Source organism: Pan troglodytes, chromosome 2 (assembly GCF_028858775.2).
Source record: "Pan troglodytes isolate AG18354 chromosome 2, NHGRI_mPanTro3-v2.0_pri, whole genome shotgun sequence".
NCBI classification, from domain to species: Eukaryota; Metazoa; Chordata; class Mammalia; order Primates; family Hominidae; genus Pan; species Pan troglodytes.
The window spans coordinates 4,590,118-4,609,646 of NC_086015.1; the positions used below are offsets into that span (position 1 = coordinate 4,590,118).

Genomic DNA, 19,529 nt, shown 5'->3' on the forward strand with positions numbered 1-19,529 from the left:
TATATTTTGAAAACTTTATAACATTTCTATTCTTATGCCTGGAAATAATATAATAGAGAACTTAAAGTATTTTAGAAACCACTAATCTATCTCCACCAAACACATTTAAATTAACACATTTAAACCCTCACAATTTAAATTAAAATTTAGCTGCTATTAATTACAATACAAAAAACTAGTTGTGATGGTTTAGCATAAAACTAATGTTTCAAACTGCAAATAATTTAAACATTTCAAAATGGACCAAAAGCTGTTGTTTCACCTTTGGATTAACAGCCAATTACTATTTAATATTTAGTAGTAACAAATGGTTACTTTAAAGAGTTTCTATCTTTCCACTTCAAAGGAAGCCTGTGGGAGCCCACATGATTCCTGGTATGAAAGTTGAAAATGAATCATGTATATAACACTCAATATTGAAGATATAATTGTGTCCGGAATTGGTGGGTTCTTGAACCCTTGTGGTGTTACAGTTCTTAAAGGTGGCGTGTCTGGAATTGTTCGTTCCCCCGGGTAGGTTCATGGCCTCACTGGCTTCAGGAGTGAAGCTGCACACCTGGAACATCGAAATTAGACAACATAATCTTGAAGCAATCTTAATGTCCATTGATGGATGAATGAATAAAGAAAATGTGGCATACACATACAATTGAATATTATTCAGTCATAAAGTTCATAAAGGTGGCACGTCTGGAGTTGTTCCTTCCTCCCATCTGGAGTTATTCTTTCCTGCCAGTGGGTTGGTAGTCTCGCTGGCTTCAGGAGTCAAGCTGTAGACCTTTGCTGTGACTGTTACATCTCTTAAAGGAGGGGCAGATCCAAAGAGTGAGCAGCAGCAAGATTTATTGCAAAGAGCAAAAGAACAAAGCTTCCACAGCGCGGAAGGCGACCTGAGACGGCTGCCTGGCTGGCTCGGGTGGCCTGCTTTTATTGCCTTTTCTGGCCCCACCCACATCCTACTGATTGGTCCATTTTGCCAAGAGCTGATTGGTCCATTTTACAGAGAGCTGACTGGTCCGTTTTGACAGAGTGCTGATTGGTCCGTTTACAAACCTTTAGCTAGACACAGAGTGCTGATTGGTGCATTTACAAACCTTTAGCTAGACGCAGAGTGCTGATTTGCGCTTTCACAAACCTTTAGCTAGACAGAAAAGTTCTCTAAGTCCCGCCGGACCCAGAAGCCCAGCCGGCTTCGCTTCTCAATGGCAGTCGCAGCGGGACTTTGTGGCACCTAGCCCGGGCACTCTGGCAGCCCACAGGGAGCTCCTCCCCCGATCAAGCCCAGCAGGCGCCTGCCGGCTGCGGGTGCGGGGCCCGCCAAGCCCGCGCTCACCCGGAACGCACGCCGGCCCGCTAGCGCCGGGCGCGCAGCCTCGGCGGGCGGGCGCCTCTCCTTCCACACCTCCCCGCCAGCAGAGGGAGCTGGCTCCGGCCTCGGCCAGCCGCAGAGAGGGGCCCCCTCAGCGCAGCGGCGGGCTGAAGGGCTGCTGGAGCGCGGCCAGAGCGGACGCCGAGGCCGAGGAGGCGCCGAGAGCGAGTGAGAGCTGCTAGCAGGTTGTCACCTCTCATAAGGAGGTAAGTGTATAATATGAAGAGTCCGGAGACCCGAAGGTTCTGCTCAGTTTTTCCTCTGGCTCAGTGTGAGAACGGGGTTAACGTTCTTTGCTTTTTTGGCCTCCCTGCTCATCCTCAAGAAAGAGGGTTTGGAATCACCTGTAGATTTACTGCAAAACTTATGTAGTTTGAACTTCATGCATCCTCACTTGCACAGGTCACTTTCAAAGCCCTGGGAGCTCAATATTTCTGACTTCGTATTTTAAAATTATTTTTCTTAAGCCGCCTCACGCCCGCAACCCCAGTGGTATGCACCGCTGGATTCACAAACCCTACATTCATCACTGATTAGAATACATTATTTAAGGTTTCCTCCAGTTCGACAATCCAATCCTTCTATGTGAATACTTAATAATTGTTTATATCTAGTTACTCATAACTGTTGTCACCCATAGTGTTTTCTCTCTTAGGAAGTTTCTGCTTTTTAAAATAACACTTTACAGCTTAATTATGAAGATTGATTTTCACTGAGATGTGGTAAAAACTCTGCAGATCCGTTATACTAGACCTGTATATACCGCGTATTATACTAGTCAGGATTCTCCCGAGAAACAGAACCACTAGGTTCTGTTCCAGCGCAGGAGATAAGAAAAAATATCCCAGCTCAAGCAGTGAGATGAAAAGAAGGGGTTAGTCCTCCTTCCTCCACCTTTTGTTTTATTCAGGCCTGCAGTGGATTGGATGATGCTCACACCATGGGTAAAACAATCTACTTTACTCATTCCGCCGATTCGAAAGCTAATCTCATCTGGAAACACCCTCATTGACGCAGTCAGAAGCAATGTTTAATCTGGGTACCCCCTGGCCCACTCAACTTGACACATAAAATTAACCATCGTATCTGTCTTCTTATCTTTAATTCTTCCCTCTGCTGACTTTTCTTGCCTCTGAGTTTAACAGTTCTCAGACTGTGATCTCAGCATTAGGTACATCAGAATCATCAGGAGTTTTTTTTTTTTTTTTAATGAAATTCTCAGGACTGCAATCCAGATTTACTGAATAAGAAAAGGGGGGAGGGTTGCAGATACAAGAAACCTACATTTTGAGCACGTACTCCAAATGTTTGTGACCCCTAGTCTTTAAAAGTCAACTATTCATTTGCATGTTCTAGAAGGTGTGTGTGAATGTGCTTTTTCAAAATCGGGAGCAGATGGCAAGGAGAATAAGAATGTAAAAAAAGCTAAATGTAGGTGAAAATTTGTGACCTATTCCCCAAACAAATATAAAAGGATGATATTATTATATTTTGATATATCACATGATATTCTGTGACTCAATGTGCACCCTCTTTTTATTATGACATTTTCCCTTTCCATTTTTCTTGGCTCTCATAGCTGGTCTAAAAAGAGAAGAGAGAAAAGCTAGAAAGAAAAGCTGCCCTTGCCTTGTTGAATTTCTCGCTTGTAGTTCCAGAACATGAGAAGAGGTGTTCTGGATAGATTAAGGGAAGTCACGGGGCAGAGACACTTGGTCTCACCCCTCCACTGATGCTCTGGGGAGAATCTTTGTGTAGACCTCCCTTATACTGCAAGGGGCTGCCCCAGTAAAGTTAGGAGAGATGTGCAGCATACACACACACAGAGTAAAGGTCTAGTTTGCACACTGATCCTTTCTGAATTCCCCATGTGCTAGACGCTGAGTTGAGAGCCTGCTGCCTGCCGTGAGGCCTTATGAGGGACTCAAGATGACCCCAGGAAGGAAGCCATGTGCAAAGCATAGGCCAGGAACCATAATGAGTGACCAGGAGAAGCTTAACGGCTCCAATGTATTTTCATGTTGAAAGGAGAGATTTTAGAATGTTGTGGTAGTGAGATGAGTCCCACTTCACCTCACCCCACCATCTCCTGGAAGCCCCTGAGAAACAGTCACAGACCACAGTTGGGAAACACAATTTCCATTATGAGAAGCCATCAACATTAAAAGTTGAAAAAACAAAGGGAGTATTTACAGAGGGCTTTTCACAGTGCTGTAACATCTTCCGCTAGTTTTTTAATATGATAGTTTGCTTGAGTAAGTGTGTCTGGAAGATAGAGAATCAAAAAGGAAAAACAAAGATGTGAAACAACTAGTTGAAAAAGACTTCAATCAGCTGAGATTCCATGCTGGATTTTGGAAGATGTAATCACATATTGTATGTGATTACCAGGGGTACCAGCAAGTGTGTGTGTGTGACAAAGAAAAGTGTACATTATTTCAGCTGATGTGTCTGTTGCTCAGTTGAAATGTTATGCTGCCCAAGCTGTTGAGGTTGTGTATTTTCTTATTCAGTAGTCATGCATTTCACTGTGGATTTAAAAATGGAGACTCACCTCAAGGATTCACTGGAAATAAAAGTTATTACAGCCAAGCAAGTTGTTCATTTGCTCCTTATTTTCAAGTACCAGGAAGTTTGATATGGTTGAAGGAAGTGTATAAATGAAGATTGGTACAGTATAAATAAATAATTTTTGTTTGATGTGAAGAGAACTTTTAACGTAGCTTTTGTGAAAAAAATTTTTAAAGAAAAACAAGAAGGCAAATCCAGCCAAGTGTTTCTTGAAAGCCATTTCTCAATGTCATAAAGGATTCGTGGGAAAATATTAAATGTGGGCAATCAAATTAATTTCCATTAATTAATTATTCTGAGTTTTCATGCTTCTTGGAATCTTCCTCTTAAGAGCTCAGTCAACAATTTTAGTCTTTACAACCACATGTAAAGTCAAGATGGATATATTAATTTGAGGCTCAGTATTGACCATCATATCTAGGGGACAGCTCTTTATAAGCATAACTTTAACCAATTTTATATTTTCAATTCAGCGTTAGTGGTGTTCTTGAATATAATGAGTAGGCAACAAAAAGAAATAGGAAGAGTATTTGGAAGTCAGGCCATTCATTTATACAAACGATTTATAAACATGCTGTTGAAACATATAGCTCTTACTTGCAGTGTGGTTTTCTGTGCATCAGTGTTATTTACCCACATTTTGTTAACAAGTGTTTTGTTTCATGAGGTTGCAGATAAATGCATATAAAATGACAAGTACTATTATTATTGATTCTCTTAAACAGTAGCTTTGAGATTTGAAGACATTCCATCAGCATGTTGATCAGAAGGAAAAAGGCGCCTTAGGAAAGAGGCTAAACTGGTCTATAAAGTTATTTGAAGGAATCATCTTGGGAAGTTAGTTCCAAAAGAAAAACTTTCTATTGCTGGAGGGCTATTCATTATCTCTGAGGTTGGCAGATTAGTGAGTTGCTGTTGTCTTTGATAACATGTCAAAAATAAGCTCAAAGTTATGAGATCAATTCTGGTATTAAAGAATTAGTTTTACATTGTGGTATTGTTGAGCTCTACCAGAACCCCAGGGGCTATTTGAGAATCCTGGGTGTACATTAAAAATCCATTTTCACTACCCAGGATATACTTTTGTCTACATGTCAATGGTTTTAATGACTAACGCTGGGTATGCAGCAAAAAATGGTATTGGTTTTACAGTAAATTCTTACTCATTTTATTTCATTTTTAGCAACAATTTAATTCTTAAAATTCCTGGGGAAGTAATGATTAATCAGATTGGATGAATAATTTTCAAATTATGCTATGCTCTTACCAATTTCCCCAGAATTCAATGTCTGCCAAACTTTTAATATTTATTTCTCCCAGGGATTGTAATTATGTTGTTGCTTATTCTAGCCAACATTTTTAAAATCGGATTTTGTTTTTCAAATATAGTATCAATATTATCACTAAATATTTATTTGGCATACACATTTCTACCTTACCTTTTCAAAGATCAGTCTCATCTCTAGATGCTATTGTTCTTAATGATGCAAATGATTTGCTGTTTGACCAATATGGCTGCATAAATCACAGTGAGAGTAAGTACTTGTAGTGATTGAAACTTCTAAGTTACCTCTGTTATGCTACAATTTGCTCATTTCCTGTATATAAAAAAACACAATATTTTACTTAGTACTGACTTTTCCCCATGCCTGAGGAAGTAGTAAACTCTCCAAGAAAGGAGAAATAGCTACATATTTCTATAGAAACAGAAAAACAAGCTATAATAAAGACTATAAATTTGGATACTTGTTAAATGGCTGAGGAGTATATTTGGTGCTGTGATACCTATTAAATGCATTTTAACATCCGTAATAATTGAGAATAGTAGCAAAACAATCATCATGAATAGTGAAACAAACATAAACTAAAAAGAAACTGCTGTTCATTATTTTTTGTGACTTTTTCTAGTGCCAGATAATTCTTCCCTACTGTGATAATGGTATGAAACATCAATATAAACTATAAAATATGAAGGAATTTTCAAAATATTTTCATAATTATTTCATTACCCACACTTTCATTTTCAAAAATATCTCAAAATATGTTAATACTATAGTTGACTTGATAAGCTGGACCTTCTAAGAAAAAGATTGCACTTTGTTTTATAAAATAACTCTTTCAGTAACGTTTATTGTGGACTTGTTGTGTGCAAGATTCTTTACCAAATTACAAAGATAAAAAGATTAATGAAATATGTATCTTATTTCAAGATACTGTGAACTTCCTTCTTTTCCTTCCTCCCTCCCTCCCTCCCTCCCTCCCTCCGTGCCTTCCTTCCCTCTCTTCTTTGTTCCCTCTCTCCCTCTTCCTTCCCTCCATTCCATAACTATATTTTGAACTGTTGCTTGTTAGACCTAATGCTTAGCACTGGGCATAAAGCATGATATTTATTTTCATTAAATCAATTCAAGAAAAACTTTCAAACAAAACAGTCTGTAACTAAGCAGCTTAGCTCAAACTGCATTTACCATTTTTTTCTTTCTTCCTTTCTCTCCAGTCTCAAGATGTAGCTTTGAGCCAAACTACAAATGTGTTTTCTTTCATCTTGAAATATAGCCTCGGAATGTGCTGTGAACCTCCACTCTCCTCTCCCTTTCCCACTTTATGCTCCCATGCCTTATGCACATTTATTTACCTAGGTACTTGTTAAGCACACACCATGCTCTCTTATCTGGTCATAAATTTCCTTAGAAGCTTTAGGGGCCGGATCCTGATACAGACCAGACACCTCCAGAGTTCTCTCTCCAACGCGTGATTACCTCAAGCCTGGAATCCACTCTTGACTAGAGATTGACTGTAAGATTGACTGCAATTGATTTGTAACCTGGTTGGGCCCATCCTGGCACGGGTTCCTTCACTAGATGGAATAATAATTCAAAACAAGTCATCGGAGCAGGTTGCACCACCTGACACCTCCTAAACCGTTTGTTTCTCCTGCATTCCAAACCTCTTGCTTTAAAAACCCCTGCATTCCCTCCACAAATTAAAGAGTGGAAATGTTTGGAAAGAATTCCGCCCAGTCTTGCCCTTGCTACCACAGATAATAAAGCTTGCTCTCTTTCTATCACACCTCGCTCTTGTTATTTTGGCGTCTTTCTCCAAGCAGCAAGCAGCTGGACCCTTTTGCCTGTTACAAGTCTTTAAATAGCATAGTTTTCAAATGTCTTCCTCAGTAAAAAATATGATTCTATCCCTCCAATAACGTAACCTTTTTTTTTCCTTTTCTGTCTGTTGGGAGGAGTTTAAAAAGAAAGCGTGGGCATTCCATATGTATATGAAATTTCCTGTTGGTTCCTGAAAAAATGATAAATTTTTCAATGATGTATCTAGAAAATAGTGACTTCTGTGATTTAATTTATGGTATACTAGCATATGTTTTGTGGCAGAAGAAAACCCTTAAATTTAGTATGCAGACCTCACTGTTGGGGGCACAATGGAACAGACTCATACTGAGACTTGCCTGCATTCTGGATAGGGCAATTGAGTCCATAGAGCTGCACTTCATCATCTGCTAAGTCAGCAGTTAATTTTCTTTCTAGTGCATTATTTACTTCAAAATTACCATTCATGAGAACTCAAGGAATACAAGCTAGCCTAAAGAGTTAGGCTTCGTCTACATTTGTCGTCTGCATGAAGGGAGCAATGTTACAGCACACCCAGGTGCCCCAACACGTTGACAGCCTAGCAGTATTTTACACTTAAAATTCTTCAGCTGATTATTGGACATTTTGAACAAGGACGTTACATTATTCTTGGTACTTACGGCTACACAGCAAAAGTAACATCTGGGAAGGAAATAAGTCGTTACAAATGGATGTGGACATCTGTTTTCTAATGGAAAAAGAACTTCTGTCCTACAAAATATTTTCTTGTAATAATGGATAATAATGTTTTTATTTATTTTTATTTGTTTGCTTTTAACTGGAGACCACAGAATTTTCTTAGAAAATATTTATTTGCAATATTCCAAGCATTGTAGACCGCTTTGTCTAGTGGCAAGTCCTAATCTCTGTAGTAACAGTGACACCTATTTAGTGTGGCAGAGTGGCTTTGGTGTCAAAAAGACATTGCTGCAAATCTCAGTATTTATAACAGGAACTACTTTCACTTCTCTCTTGGGGATTTTTATTATCCACATATCTCCCTTTTAGTGGGAGAGCAAAGCCAGTCTTGCTGTTTTTGAACTCTTACTTAAAATCTAACCTGGGACTAATAAAAAGAAAGTTAGAGATCCTGTCTGGCAGCCAAAGTCCCTGAAGTGAAAAAGCAGAGAATGAGAATTGTTTGTTAAAAGTGACCACAGCAAAAGCTAGAAGGTGAGGACCAAAGGAGAGAGCTGGTAAGAGATACTCTGTGACACTGGTTGTCCAATCATTGAAAACACTGAGTCTTTGTGGGTCTCCAGCAAACTTCCAGTCCTCTCCTGCTTTCAGCGGAGAGTCTCCACTTAATAATTTAAAAACTCCACTTACACTAGCCTTTCTATTTGCATATCTTTCTTGATACTTCTTCTCCACCACCCTCAAACCCCAAGCACTAAGATTTTCTCAGTTGTCCTTCTGAATATCTATTGCATGCATTTGACTTATATTCATCGCTGATCACCATGGCCATTTCCCACTGTGTAAAACTTTTCAACCAGTGCCATTGACTGAGGCCTTCGGCAATTTCTGTAATATATTCCTGAGTAGTGCTTCATGATCTCATGTTTGTCTACCTTTCCAGCTTAATCTGTATTGTTCTCCTTTCTTCTATATTGCACAGAAGCCATCTGGGACTTGCAACTTCTGTTTGCTGTTCACAAAAGCCATGTTCATTTCAAGGCAGGAATATCCTCCCTCACATTTTTCATCTGCTGTATTCCTACTCACTCTTCAGTTCTAACTGACAGGTCACTTGCTTATAAAGGCCTTTCCTGACCTCTTAGATTTGTGTTATTCCCTCTGCTGTAGGCTTTCACAACATCTTGTATTTTTTAATATTAACCTTTTTAATATCAACTTAAAAAATCACAATCACTTAATGTGTTTGTTTTCTACCAACCTGTGAGTTACAAGAAATTGGGTACCATTCTGTTTCTGTTTATTTTGTATTGCTAGGATTGGGTAGAGTGCATACACGTAGTAATGCCTAAATAAAGACTTGTTGCTTAACTAAATGGATGATAATATCAATAATTCATTTGGGAATTAGACATAAACACCAATTTACTCTATATAGTATCATCAAATCATCAAAGACATCAATTTGGATATTACAAATAATGTAAATCCTTGTATGTAGAATTAGGGCCATTATTTATTTTTAAAATCACTTATTCCACATGAAATTATTGTACACCTCTGTAAGCCCGAAGAACCACTGTTATACCAGAAGTTGTGTTGAAATGGTAGGTGTTCAAACTATAGTTGTACTACATGTTTTACAGTATTATTTATTGTGTAACTTTGGTTTAAAAATACATAATTTCTAGATCACAGAAAGGTATATTAGATTATTATTCAAAAGTATTAATTTCCTCCCCATCTACCTCCACGGCACGAGTGTACTTCCCTGTCTCTTGACTTTGGGTTTGGATGTCACTTGTTTTGGCCTGAGGGATGTCAGCAGATGTGACATGTAATACAAACAAAAACTCACCATGTGCTTCTGCAATTATGGGCTTGAACAATTGTTTTTCTGACATTCTGTTAAAGAACTTTCACCCTGAAACCTGCTGTCCCCTTAAGATAGACCTGTCAAATGAATACATAGACTGCGGAGCCAACCCAGCTGACCTGCAGACCCAATACAGAAATGCATGCTTTTTGTTGAATGCCGTTATTGTCTGATTGTTTGTTATACATAAGAGTTTACGTATACACGGAGTTCCCATGTAAATTTGTAGGCGAGATGGTGTAAGGCAGATGGTCACTTGCTGCCTGAGGACATCACGTAAGTGAAACCTCCTTAATTATTTGAATGCAATATAAATATGTAAAGATTATTAAGGCTGTGATGTTAAGTTGTTAAATAGAGAAGTACAAAATAACTGATTGAAACATCATAGGAGTAAATAAAGAAGACAGTCAAGGATGGTTATGCAGCTTTCATCCCCTAGGTCCTCCCACTCCAGGTTACCTCCTTCTAATCATAGAAACTGGCTCAGCTCTGTGTCTTACATGAGTCTCTCTCTCTCTACTTTCAAGTCACTTGAAATGATCAGAGAACCAGTGAATTCTTAACTAACACAAGCTAACTAGATTTGTCCCCAAATTGTAATACTAAAACATGCAGAGATTTTTGTGAAGGCTGTAACCAATCATTAAAACATAGAAGTGCGCGATCTTCGTTTCACCATCATAAAGCATCAAAAGGCATTTTTAACATGATGCTATAATTCATAATCAGTAAAAATTTTCCAGTACGTTGGAAGCTGAAGTATGCTTTCAAAAAATGAAATTGGTACTCTACTTCCATTAATGAGTGCTTTGAAGTATGTATGGAGATAGCTTTCCTCATTTTCAGTAATTCTTCTTGTTCATTACAGCATTTAAAGGGGTAGAGGGTGGGGAGTAAAAATATCATTTTGCAGGCACAAAAATTTTAACTAGCAGCAGATGGTGAGACTGTAGAGAAACTGCTCCTCACATGAAACTTACGGAAATTGGTTTCCTTCTGATATAGTCACACATCATTTAGTTCTAGAATCAGGGGTCAGGGCAATACTTGCCATATGCTAACCCTAGTATATCTGCCTCTTGCTGGTATAGATGCTACATTTCAAGGAATTTGATTTGAGCCAAAGCATGCTGTAATTTTTATAATAACAAGCCATGGCCTTTGCTGACATTTTACCGCTGCCCAATAATGAATTCTCTCTAGAGCTGGAAGCTGTTTTTTAAAATTTGAAATAAAGTTTAATCTTACTTAAGTTCTTTGGAACAACAATAATAAAAAAACTTTATTAATTTTCTACATGCAACCTAGTCTTTCTGTCTGAGAACAAAGGAAAACTGGTGTTTGTGTGTGTGTGTGTGTGTGTGTGTGCATGCTCCCCTGTGTACATGCACCTGTTGAGGTGAGGGTGGAACAATGCCATGGAGGAAGGAATAGGCTGGAAATTTACAGTCCTTCTCTGGTAATTTAAAAAATGTGTCCACAAGTTCTTGGATATACTTTCGTTCCAAAGTCAGAGACAAATTCCTCTCTCGCTGAATGTGGATTGGAATTTTTGATTTGTAACTAACAATGGGAATGTGGTAGAAATGACACTGTGACTTCCAAGACTAGGTCGTAAAAAGGACAGCTTCTATCTGGTTCTCTCTTGGATCATTTGTTCTGGGAAGAGACAGCTGCTGTGTTGCGAGGTAACTCAAGTAGCCCTATGGGGAGTGGAACTGGGGCCTCCTGCCAACAGCAAGCACCAGTTTGTCAGCATGTGGGCACACCATGTCAGGGGCAGTTCTTTCAGTCCCAGTCAATGCTTCAGTGGACTGCAGCTCTTTTGAGTATATGACTGCACCTCGTGAGGTACACTGAGCTAGAACTGCCCAGGTAAGCCAGTCTTGAATTTGTGACTCACATCCATTGTGTGAATTTATAAAAGTTTTTTACTATTTTAAGCTACTAAGTTTTGAGGTAACGGTTACTCTGCTATAAATAACTAATCTGCACAAACTTATTAAGTGTATTGTCTTATTCGATTATCATAGCAATAAGATAGGTACTAGTATAATCATTTTCACATATGAGAGAAACTAAAACTAAGTTGAGGTAATTAAATTACTATGTTTGCTCATGGGGTCTGTATATGAGTAAAGATTAAATTCAGCAACAAGCAACAGGAAATGTAACATAAAAATGATAAGACAAATACATATTACCACCCATAATATTATATATGAGGAAATTAAGGGCTGATTCTTCTGCTCATGGAATGCACTCTGGGTCCTAGCTGCTTCTAACTCTTTAGATCATGGTTACTGGCATGTGGCTTTATACTCATGTTCACATGGTAGTTGCCACATTACCAGCTGTTGCAACCATATTTTGGACAAGAAGAAGGAAAGGGGGAAAAGTCAATAGTCTTTGGACAGCTTACCCTTTTTGTGTCAGGAAGAAAAATCTGCTTCATGACACTTCTGCACCATAATGGCCATGCTTATGTTGAATTGCCTCTCTTAGTTACAAAGGAGGCTGAGCTCATTGGTCCTTGGAGTGAAAAGTCAGGTTTCTGTTGGAAAGCAAGAAATGAATAAGGGATATTTCTAGGCAACTAGTTGTAGCTGCTATGGCCTACATTTTTGGTTATTCTGTATATTCAGATAAATCTTTATCCCACTTTTTAATTTTGCAACCATACTTATCACAAAAGAAACCACCTCCAAGTTTCATCCAGATACTAACTTTAGCTCAAAGTCTAAAAATTCTGGGTGGTATACAGATCACTTCATCATTCCCAAACCTTAGAGTAAAATTAAAAATGTATGCCATACAACTCTGCTATTTCATGGTTAAAAAATAAATGGGTCTTTATACTTATTAGCATCTACGTAATCAATTAAATTCTCCACACTTAACTCACATTTTCATTGCATTTAACATGAACAACTCATTCAAGAGATGTAAAATTATTCTAGCTCCAGTATTCAAATTATACTTTGATAGAAATCAAATTAGTTTGTTCAAGTTCTTAAAAATTTTAAAAACTTTTGTATTTCTCCAGTTGTTAGTGAAAGCAAGTAATTGTAACCCAAAAATTAAATAGCCCACTCTTCATGTGAGTAATATACTCAAAGTTAATTAAAATGTGTACTGTATTATTCAGTAATAATTATGTACAATCATTGTAAAAATTTATCAAACTTGGTTAAAATTTATCACAGTTTAGTTAAATTTAAGTGGTTAATTAAATAATCTACATATGTGTACTCTTTTCTAACAGAGAGTTAATCTGTTCAGGTCAATTGCAAGTAGGTTTTTCATGAAAATAGCTTATTATAAGCCTAACATTGTAAAAAATATCATTCCAAAAGCCATTTGGACATTAAATTCGATATAGTCAAGTGAGTACATAATTTATGTTCTTCCCTAAATTATATTAAATGCAAAAAAAAGACTTAAAAGTGAATAAGCCCTTACTAGACCTGAGAAAATGAGAGTGAAATTTTATGAAACAAACCAGAGGTTTTATAAAATTTTCTAAAGATACATCTTGTATGTTACAAAAATGTAATACAAAAGAATGCTTGAAAAATATGTTGTCAAAATAAAAACATCAATAGAAATATTACAATTTTAAATGAATAAATTTTTTCAAAACATAGTTAACTCAATCACAACAAAAGAGAAATGAAAACTTAGGAGATACAGTATTTAATTCAAAGGAACATTATGAAAACAGAGTGGAGGAAATAAATATTAAAAAGTGACTAATATTAGGGGGAAAAAATCTGTATTTAAAATAAAAAAGCCAACTGAGGGCCAAGTAAGATAAGCTGTTGAAAAATCTCATCATTTCATATATTCTTGCCAAATTTCTGACAATAAAAGATTATAAGAATTTCAGGAAGAAAGTACTGAGGTTGCATTCCAGAAAAATAAAAAGGAATTAAAGAGGAAGGTATGGGATCCACTCAACAATGCAATTAGCACAGGTGTTCAGTAAAATGAGATCTTAGGATGAAGAGTTATACATCATCCTTAAAAAGCAATCAGTTAAAGTAAGAAGTCTGTAGTCTGCACAAAAACTATTTTCAAGAAGAAGATACTTTCTATTTATGAACTTGGAATTTCTAATGACAAGCACAATGCAAATATGAGACATTAAAATCTTTTATTAGTTTGTAAAATTGTTAGAAAGTTAGAAAAAAAAAGAGTGCAGTTGAATTTTACACTCGAAAAGCTGTCCTCTGAGTTGTCTGCACCTAGCAACCAAGTTTTATACTGTCAGTCTAAACAGACTTCTTGATTTTGCCTTAAATAACATTCACAGGATCATGCCATTGGCATAATTACAAGTATAGGTCATGAATTTTTTCATTTTGGATTATATCTGTAGAGTATGGTTTGGGAGATCTAATTGTGTTGACAAAATAGACTCTAAATGTTATCAAACCATAATTTTAAAGGTAGAATTAATTGATAGGGGACAGAAGGGGTGAGAGGTGGGAAGGAAGTGTTTTTAGGGTAACCAATTGCCTGATCTTTCACAATGGCAATCAGATATATACTAATATCTATTTTCTAGAAGAAATAAAAAATCAAGCATTAATTTAAACTTAAGAAAACTCAAAGAAGAATTCCTGTCTAGGTCTTAAAGGCCCCGCAAAAATTGCAAATTTGCTTACCTTTCAGATGTGTTTCATTACTGGAGGTCAAAACAATGACTTTCTTTCTATTTCTCTCACACTCCAAGCCCTTTTCTGCCTCTGGTCCTTTCCGTTTTTTGTATCTTTGCTAGAAAAATTCTTTCTAAGATTTTTGGTGTGGCTGTCTTCTTTTTTTTTTTTTATTATTATTATACTTTAAGTTTTAGGGTACATGTGCACATTGTGCAGGATAGTTACATATGTATACATGTGCCATGCTGGTGTGCTGACCCATTAACTCGTCATTTAGTATTAGGTATATCTCCTAAAGCTATCCCTCCCCTCTCCCCCCATCCCACAACAGTGGCTGTCTTCTTATACTTGTGCACGTTCAACTCAGTTATCACTTTCCAACATTTCAGAGGAGATCTCCACCTTGCCCATTGGTCACTTCATGCCATGAATTATTTCACTTTATGGTTTTCTTAATATTTATCACCATCTAATATTATGGTAGTTTTTTGTTCAATATTTCTTCTCTCTTGCTTGAATATAAGCTCCAAGAGAACAACTTAAAAAAAATTCTCATTGGGTTGATCAGTGATAATTTGTTGAAGGAATCGATTTAAATAATAAAATTAATAATAGCAATAGTAATTAGCAATCATAGCAACCATGTTATGGGCTATATTATGGCCCTCCAAATTTATATGTTGAAACCCTATCCCATAGTACCTCAGGATGTGATTTTATTTGGAGATAGGGTTTTACAGAGGTAATAACGTTAAAATGAGGTCATTAGGGTGGGCCCTAATCCAATTATGACTGGTGTTTTTATAAGAAGAGAAGGTTAGGATACAGATTTACACAGGGAAAAGACTGTGAAGACAGGAAAAAGGCCATCTACCAGCCCAGGAGAGAGGCCTCAGAAGAAGTCAACCGTGATCTTGGACTTCTAGCCTCAAAAATGTGAGAAAATTAATTTCTGTTGTTGTCACCCACTTTGTAGGAGGCTATCCTAGCAAACTAATGCAAGAACTATCACAACTCAGGAGAAGAATGGACTGTGGATATGCTAAGTGACTTAAATGAACTAATACATGATCTTTCATAACAGGGAAAAAAAACTAGGTCCTGAGTAAACTTTACAAAAAAAAGAAAAAAAGAAAAAAAATGGTATAAGCATATAATGCAGAAAACTAATAAACATGAGAAGTATTAAAATGGATTAAAGTTATTGCTTCTTAGAAGTAGGGCTAGAAATAGACAGCGGATGAGAGGCATTTTAAAAAAATAACAATCTGTATTGTGTAATTTTTCATTTTTGGATTACTTGTATGAAAAAAGTAGATATAATTAATTTTTTAGTTTTGAACTATTTATGGAAAGGTATAGTGACTTGTGGCATCTGTATCTACTTTTTTTCCTAATACATTTCATTCTGGTTTACAGAGTATAAAAAAGAAAATAAAATGGTTGCGAGAGCTAATTTATTCTTTAGATTTTGAAAATGAAGAAAACATTGGTGAAAATACAAGACAGAAAAGTCTGCAGTAAGAAACAGACTTCAAAGGAGTTTTCCCTGGGAAAGCAGACTGGAAATAAGATATAATGTAGGGGATGTTTATAAATCCTAACCACAGTCATGAAAACAGATGGAGTAACAGGTGGTGAAACAACAGATGAAATACAGAATGTTGATGGTGAAGAGGAGAAGGTAATGACCAGATTCAGTTTTCTGGAAGGGCTTCAATTCAATACATTTGAGAAAGTTGATGGTATTTGAGATAACTGAGGGACAATTCTTTTGTACCCATGTTCTAGCCATTGTCATCAACTGCGTAGAGAATTCAACTTTTAAAATAATCAGTAAATACGTAATGTAAAATCGATTCACGGCAGCCAGTTAGCCCTTATTTTGAAATTAAAGAGCATAATCAAGTATTAAAGGAAAACACAAATATCATTGCCGGCCTAAGTCTGGATCAAAGTATTTGCTATTACCTTTCTAGGAAAAGGATAACTTGCAGCATTTTTTTTTTTAAATTCGGGTTTCCATAGTTTTTTTTTTTTAAATATAGGTGGACTTCTTTTATTAAGAAAAATATACTATAAAAACGTAAGCCAAATAATTTGATTACTCATTATAAGTGAAATGGAATTTGGAGATTATTTATGGGCAGAATGGAGCAATTATACAATATAATAAGCAAAACTAGATAATCTCAGATGTAGGACATTATTCAAAATGATTTCAGATTTTTAGTTTTAATTGGCAAGAAAACTTCTTCTTTGTCCCTATAATTTTAAAAGTCATCATCAAATTGAAACTGACCCAATAATCCCATAGATAGTATTTTTTTATATATAAATATAGAAATTGACCCTTCTGGTCTTAAAGCTTGCAAATTAGATTTGTTTTATCTGAGTTCCTTCCTCTGGAAATTACCTTCAGGCATCTCAAAAAAATATATCAAAGAATTAAAACTCACCAGATCCAGACAATGAGATACCCCTCATTCATCATGATTGCTTCCTTGCCCCTTTCTAGCTCCTGTTTTCTCACACATTGTTGCATTTCTTTCCTGCTATATAAAACCCCAATTTTAGTCAGTTAGGGAGATGAATTTGAGTGATCCCCTGTCTCCTCTGCTGCAGCACCCAATTAAAGCCTTCCTCCTTGGCAATACTCATCTCAGTCATTGGCTTTCTGTGCGGAGAGCAGCAGGACCTAGACTAAACCCCTGGTGTTTCGGTAACAAAATGATTGACAGTGATTGAGTTTTCATCATGTATATTGATTGTCTTCCATTACAGCCAACTGTATCATAAGATATTCTACCCTTGTTCACTTTACTTTTTGTATGTCCCTGGCTTTGACTTCCACGGTATTACTGAAATATTCTTAATAGGTGAACAAGGACTTTCTCATAATTACACCTTACACTTTATTTGAACTGTCAGCATCTCTGAGCTCCAGATTTATTTATCTAAGTATCTACTGGTTCCTTCTATTTGGGTTTCCTAGTTACCTCAAAATCAAACTTTGGAAGCTGGAGCTAACTGCCTTCTTGTTCTTTCTTCCAACTAATTGCTCAAACCAGAAATTCAGGTAATATTATTGACTCTTCCAACCTGTTTTCTAACCTCATCTACTGATCACCAATTAAGGTGCATATTAACTCCTATGTATTTCTTCTAATCTGTCAAGTTTCTCTCTGTCCACAAGTCTTTATTCTAATTAACTCCAGTATCATCTTTTGTCTGAATTATAGCAATTCCCTTCTGACTAATCTTATTGTCTACAATATTTTGCAACTCCATTCCCTTCTTCACATTGCAGACAAGACAACCTTTTTCAAAAGTAAGTCATATAAACATGTAAGTGTGTATACACTATATGGATATGTCTGTATGCTTATGTATGTATACATGCATGAATGTGTGTATGTAATTCCACATTTTAAAGTTCATTGGTTTGTCTCAGAATAAATTTCCAAATACTTAATCTGGTTTAAGAGTAACCTGTGTTTTTCTGCAATCTTTATGTAGTATTTCTGTTTATTTATCCAGCCCTACCTTATATTGTATCATCTCCAGATTTTACAACCATCTGTATTGAACCACATTCAGTTCCAGAATAATTATGATATTCTTTTTTATTCCTTTAGGGTTTTATTTCCCAAAACATACTTTTCCTTCTGTTTGCAACTCTTTTTTGTTCTTCTTCAAACCATGCTGTCCTGCTTTTTCATGCCTGCTTCTGGATAATCTCATGGATGGAAAGGGTGAATAACTGGATCTGTGGACTTTCCTCTCATCTCCTGGACATCTAAGGTTTGCCCATGGGTAATTATTCTTGTAACATTAACTCAAAGAATTGCTAAGAGTTTACTTTTTTGGATCAAGATAAGTGAGAATCCAGCCAGGGGCTATAGGACTGGCTGAAGCAGTTGCTTTTTGAGTAATATGTGCTGATAATATACAGCCATCCTAGAGTATGGAGGCAAGTCATATACCCCTGAGTGAACACCTAAACAACTAGGGGTAAAAAGTAGAGTGAGCTCAGAGCTGGGGCTTTTCCAAGCTGAGGTTCTGCATACACTTAGCTTGCCTCTCATGACAATGTTTACCTTGAGTGTGGAATGACATAGACTCTGTGCCTGGGAGTCATAAGAACTCTACAGTGCTGTCATTGTGCATGCTCTGTTGTTTCTTTTCTCCATCCTTCCTTAAAGTAAATCTGGTCTTACTAGAAGCATGTTGTGTCTCATGAATTAGACTTCCAACAAAAACTGAAGACCATTGCTGCTGGTAAGCAGATGGTGCTGCATTTCCATTCATTCTTTAGACTTCACTAATAGGTCAGTTCATCTGAGAAGTATTCCCTGATTGATCAGCTGAGTTAAAGATGAAAATTTTAATGTACTCATAAAGGCTATATACCTCTCCCCTCAACATTTATTGAATTATATTCTAATCATTTCTTATCTTTATTCCTCACTGCATTACATGGACACAATATCTTATTCATAGGTGTATTTCCAATGTATGTAACAGTGCTTGGCACTTAGATGCATAATTAAATTTATTGATTAAACAAACAGCTAAAGAACATAAATCTCATTGTGCAATGGAGAATAGATAAATGGTTAACAAGGTTTATATAACTATAGCTAAATTTTCTGTTTATTTCCCCATTGTATCAGTTCATTCTTGCTATATAACAAACTCCAAAACTCAGTGGATGAAAACTACAATAATTATTTATTATTGCACATGTGTCTGCAGGTTGGCTTGGGTGTGACTAATCAATGCGTGGTTAGGACACCCTACTTTGGGCTGTAGTGACTGGGTGGCTCTTCTTCTCACTGTATGCCTGTGGGTCAGCAGGAAAGCTCTACTCCACATGTCTCTTATGATCCTTGGACCAACAGGATACCCAGGCCATGCTTTGTATATGGCAATGGCAGAGTTGAAAGGAGTGAGTGAAGGCTTGTTGGGTCTCTTGTGCATAGGGTTGGCATTGGCACAATGTTACTTCTGCCTGAATATCATTCACCAAAGCAAGTCATGTGGCCACGTCCAAAGCCAAAGACCAGGAAGATACATTCCACCTACACTGAGGCAATGGGGGATGGTGAAGCAGCAATGTGATCAACCACAACCACCAACATAACATGCAGTAATTTTAGAATACTTGATCTCTTTTAAATACAATTGTTTTTATATTCTGTATCACACAAATTATTTGTGGAACAATTTCAATCATTTCATCACATTAAACTGGATTTATT

The 19,529-nt window shown here is 36.8% G+C and overlaps 1 long non-coding RNA gene across 15 annotated transcripts in view; it reads left to right on the plus strand.

The window, feature by feature from the left end:
• Positions 1-1,121: 1,121 nt before the first annotated feature.
• The window catches only part of LOC104005445 (uncharacterized), a 346,407-nt gene continuing 327,999 nt past the window's right edge, over positions 1,122-19,529 (plus strand). For 13 of the 15 annotated variants that reach the window (XR_010155471.1, XR_010155473.1, XR_010155469.1 and 10 more), the window contains exon 1: positions 1,122-1,575. This is a non-coding gene — a long non-coding RNA (uncharacterized LOC104005445). Of the gene's footprint in view, positions 1,576-16,676; positions 18,070-19,529 lie in introns of those variants that run through there. The other 2 variants (XR_010155482.1, XR_010155476.1) reach the window with 2 other exon arrangements.